The sequence below is a fragment of the Fulmarus glacialis genome, unplaced genomic scaffold, assembly GCF_000690835.1.
Source record: "Fulmarus glacialis isolate BGI_N327 unplaced genomic scaffold, ASM69083v1 scaffold34528, whole genome shotgun sequence".
Classification (NCBI taxonomy): domain Eukaryota; kingdom Metazoa; phylum Chordata; class Aves; order Procellariiformes; family Procellariidae; genus Fulmarus; species Fulmarus glacialis.
In genome coordinates this window covers 37,305-42,555 of record NW_009229467.1, presented here as the reverse complement: position 1 = coordinate 42,555, position 5,251 = coordinate 37,305, and positions in this window count along the sequence as shown.

Genomic DNA, 5,251 nt, shown 5'->3' with positions numbered 1-5,251 from the left:
GATGCTCTGTGGGGGGACTTCAGCATTTGATCCATGTCAGAGTAACGAAGGATGAAACCTGTGAAGGAATTGGAGAGGTAGGACTGTCCCACAGGTGATGTAACCTGGGGTGGGACTGTCCCTGTCCTGTGACCTTGGCTGGGGTGTAACCTCTGCCCGGCGGGGTGCTTGGGGCCGTGACGGACCCTCTGCTGAACAACAGGGAGCTTGGGGGAGCGTTCATGTTCGTAATGCCTGCACACCGCTAAGCCAAGCAGAGGATGGATGAGTACTGAGGATCCCAGATCATTTCCCTCGGTATAGTCTAAATAAAACCAACGCACGGAAAAATGCCTCCCATGGCGAGAAACCAAAACTGAGAGACAGCGGGAGGGGAAGGCCTACAGCATCAATACTCCTGTGGGCTGAGGAGATGGAGGACTAACAAGATTTAAATACTATATCAAGCTTAAGTTTTTTCCTCTTTTAAAATCACATTTGCTATGAAACAAATGTACAGTAATACAAGATCCCATAGTCGCTGCACATATTTGATTTCCTCCGTAATTGTAAAGAAGAAAATGTTGATGACTCAACAAGTCTTTGTTTAAAAAAACCACACCAACCCCCAGGAAAACATGCTTTTTGAAAGCATAAATTTTTTTTTGTTGTTTGCTTTGCTTCCCCCCTCCCCCCCGGTTTGTTTTGCTTTTTATTGTTAGGAACTATGCTTTGACTGTGACCTTGTAACATCACACCCGTAAATAGAAGCAGGTTTAGATTCAGGGGAAACACATTTTTTCCAATGGTGGAAGAAGTAGGCCAGCCACGCTGGCTCTCTCGAGAGGTGGGGAAGACACTGGCAGCTGTGGTAAGAGATGTCACATACCAAGAATTAAAACCCACCAATTTGTTATCTGTAAGTTTAGCATCACTAATTAGAATTATCTTTTTGTCAAACCCACAGTGGAGGCAAATGCTAATTATTTCCAAATTTTAAGTTAGTGCTTCTTCATAGGGTAGTTTTCCCTGCAGCCCTACAGTGGATTAAGCAGCTTCCCATCTTCATCTAAGTTTAAGTGAAATGTAGCTTAATTGAAAGGATAAAACATTTTGAAAGCAAGTCAGTGACGTGGAGCTTACGTCCTGTTTCCAAAAGCCCTTAGGTGCTTTGGGGCCTAAATCACTTGAACATTTTGAAAATTTTGCCCAGGGTTTAAGGAACGGAGACAGAAATTCCTCCCATCCTTTTTCCAGGTTCTCAGATTTCAGTGAGTCTCTCTAAAGCCTTGATCGTGGTAACACTTGCATGTGCATTTCCATTTAGTTTGTATGTATACACCACTGTAGTCTCTGGAAAAAATGGGTCTGTAGATAACGTGTCCACCACAAAAGTATGCTGATACCAACTACTGACTATGTGCAAGCACTAATAGATACCAACATGCATCACTTCAGGTACTTAGAATAAATTAACTTCTCGCCGCGAGGGCGTACTTGCCAAAGGTGGGTGCAGGAGGCAGCGCTCCAGCACAGCTGGCTTTAAAAAACATGTTAAAGATGATCAGAGAAGGATCCCAGATGGACAGAACCGACCAGGCAGGCAGCATCACTTCCCTCTGCAGCAGCCAGCGTAGCTTGGCCCAGGATGGCTCTCCTGAGCGGTGGTGAAATACGTGATATTGGTACTCGTCCAGCACATGTGGGACTTGCTCAGTCGTTGGGGTCCTTGGGGGAAGGCATGCTGTGCACAGCCCACGTGCGCACACATGCACCAGACTTCCCTCATCCTGGAGAAGGTACCACTGAGTTGGTACCTTCTGCTGCTGCTTTATACTGAGGTGTTCTCCTTCCCAGACAAATCTCCTGCCCGTGACAGCCGCTCAGCGGAGCAGGTATGACTGTGGCATGCCTTGAACGTGCCCCCAGTAATACAGGGTGCTCAGGCAAAACAATTGCTATGTTCACGAGGCAGCGTGATCACCGTAGTCATCGTCCTTCCATGGTCCTTTCCTGGTGAAGCCACCTGCTGCCTTTCTCTTGCTTTTCCTCCAGCTCCTCCCAGATCAGTAATACTCCCTCTTCTTCCTCCTTTCCTGTTGGTCTCATCACCTGCTTGAAGGAGTGAAGAAGAATAGAGAGAAATGTAAAACAGATGGCCAGAACAGCACACACACAGCAAGTCGTTAGCAGCTCGGTGTCCCTCAACAGAAGGGACCAGGTGAATTCGCCTCCGCGGGCTGACCAGCGACACCCCTGCCAGCGCAGGGGAAAAGGTGAAGCGAGTTGGCTCTGCCCTCCGGGATGTCGGACCAAAGACACGTTTCTGTCGGACACAGGCAAACGGCCAGGGGCAGGAAGGGGAAGGCAGAGTGCTGTGGGGTCCCAGCACCTCAGGGCAGCGAGTTGACTTTCAGTGGGGAGCATCTCTCTTCCACCCATCTGGATCCCCAAACAGGACTACCTGGTCAGCCGGTCGCATTTGCCCCATTTCTCCCAGTAGCTTCCCAGAGCTGCTGGGAGAGGCAGACGAGGCAGAGTGTGGCCCTACATGAACTGCGTTGCCTTTCCTGGGCAGAGCGTCCCGTTTTCACCGCTGTGCGTATTCAGGGCTGGCCCAGAGCTACCTCTGTGCACTGTGTGCCGTGCCTGTGCTCCGAGGGAGGAAAGCAGGAGCCAGGCTGACCCCATGCCATAGGTTGTGTCTTCCCTCCACCCCAACCTGCCTCCCAGGCCATCTTCTCCCCCCATATGGTCCTGTGCATCCTCTGAGTCACTAGGAGAGGCAAAATCAGAAAGGCGAGGGAGTGCTGATCTTGGAGACCCTTCTAACAGGCACTGCAGCGTGGGAATAGCCAATCCAAATATTTTCATGCGCACGCAGCGCAATTCCTCTGCATCTTTCCTGGAAAGAAATAAAGAGGTTTTAAACAGCTGGAGCCTGCCAGCTCCCTGCGGTGACTGCTGAAGTCAGGTCTCACCATCTCCAAAGCCCTCGAGCTCCCAGCAGAAGGGCACATGCTGCCCAGCGAAGAGCAGAAGAGATTTTCCCCAGCTCAGTTCAGGCAGGAGCATCTCCTCCCATCATGTCTGGCTGCAGGGCATTATTAGATCTACCTGAGAAGCTTCCACCACCCGGGGTTTTGGCTGCTTCCCCGCTCTCCCCACACTTCAGGGAGGGGAAGGCTCAGAAATGGGTGAGTCACTGTGAGATGATTGTTAACTTGGTAAGAGCAGCAAGCAAATTAAGACCACAAAAGAAAGCAAGAGAAGCCACTTAAGACTTAAGTACGGCACCTGAAGTTGTGAACCACCCCTTTATGTCACTTAAGAACTGTGGGATGATAAGCAGGGAAAATAACCTTCTTATTCAGAGTCACATCAGTCAGATAAAGTCCTGTGTGCTGTGTCAGCATCAGCACTGCTCTACCAAAACCCTGTCTTGCTTCAGGTCTGTGCTCTCCATGGTCTTACCATGGAACCTCCGGGCTTCCCAGACTTTCAGATTCCCATTTTATGAAGTTTTATTACAAGGCAGGTCCTTCTCAGGCCTCTCATTACTCTATCGACACAGCAGGCACAGGCAGCAAGTTCTTTTAGCAGAAGAGCAGAGGAAGCTCTTCAGACAAGGACTTTGCTGCAGAGAAGTGGTAACTGCAAAGGGGGGGTCCCTTGCCTTTGGAGACAAATTTGGGACAGGAGAGTTTGGGGCTACCTGTGGCAGAATCTGTTGGTAACTGTGCTTAAATGTACATAGTTTTGATGAAAAGAGAAAGCCAAAAGTTTGTTTTCCAGTTCCATGCCGTAGGCGGGTGATTTTTCTGCTCAGCATTAATGTTGCCTGTTTAATCTCGGGAGGGGAAATTGTCCCTGCAAAGTGACCACAGGCTGATGTATTTCTATAGGAAAACTGTAGCCAAAATGTCTGAGCTTGTGTGGGAAAAAGAGACTATTTTGCCCCGGTGGGAAATTCTGGTAACTCTTTCTCCTCTGCTTTCCCCTGTTTTGAAAGATGTTTTTGAATTTTGGTCATGGTGAGGAACATCCCGTGGTCAAGGACATGCCTTTGGCTTCACTGCTGGCTTCCAAAAACAACATTCTCAATATTTATCAATGTTTAAACCGGAGTGTGTATGGAATGGGGAGGGTCAGTGCCTGTCAGCCTGTGTTTTCACTAGCGGGTGATGGAGTCGGGAGGCACGTACTGAATTTGTAGGTGACACTGAGCTGGAAGGGACTGGAAATGTTTTACAGGAGGAGGGAACTAAGAATTAAAGATTGTGACAAATTGGAGAGATGGTCTAAAAAAACAGGGCATGGATTATGTCCTGTGTGGTAGGATTGACTGACCGCATGGACACCGGGTGAGCAACCGGGCAGGCAGCGGCTGTGGGGAGCCAGAGGATGGGGTGATGGGCACCGCGGCCCATGAGTCAACAGCATCACGCAATTGTGCAAAAGCAAACAGTGTGCTAGGATGAAGAAAGAGAAGTGGCACGTTGGGGAAGCAGCGTCTCTGCTCTGGCCGGTGCATTTTAGGGGCTCGATTGGAAAATGCAGTTCTGGGCATCCTCCAAGAAAAATGAGAGCAAGGAAGAGAGGCTGAGTTGTTGGATGCTCAGCAGACAGCAGCTCTGAGGAAAGAGTTGGGTTTCACTCGTGCAGGAAAAACTGAAGGGAGATGTGAAACCTGTTCTCAAAACGCAGAATGTGCCTGCAGAGAAGCAGGGGGCAAATCATTTGCCGTGTCCTTTGGGGGTAGGAGAGGAAGCGGTGAGGTTAATTGGATCAAGAGAGAGAGGGGAGAAAGCTGGGCTCTTGCAGGAGCTTGTGGAAGTGGTTTTAACAGATAAACACCTGATAAAGGAGCTAATCAGATAAACACCTGCCCTGGGGCAGGGGGAGGGATGAGGACCTGTGAATGCAAAGTGCAGCGGGGTGGAAAGTGGTGGCAGGGGGACACGCAGCAACCCTGGAGTCCATGGCAGGTCTGGGGGTCACAGCAACCCCAGGAGCCCACAGCAGATCTGGGGTCACAGCAACCCTGCGGGTCCCACGGCAGGTCTATCCTCACCCTATCGCAGGGGACAGCCTCAGCACCCAGCAATGCCTGCTCAGGGCAGGACCATCTTCCCCAGGGCAGGTCCCTGTCCCACCTCCCCATCCTGGTGGTTCGGGCACTGGGTGAACAGTTCCCCCCCACCCCGCCCCGTTCCCCATCAGCGTTCCCTGCCCCGCGTGCCCCATGGGCGAAGGGGCCGACGGATGCTGG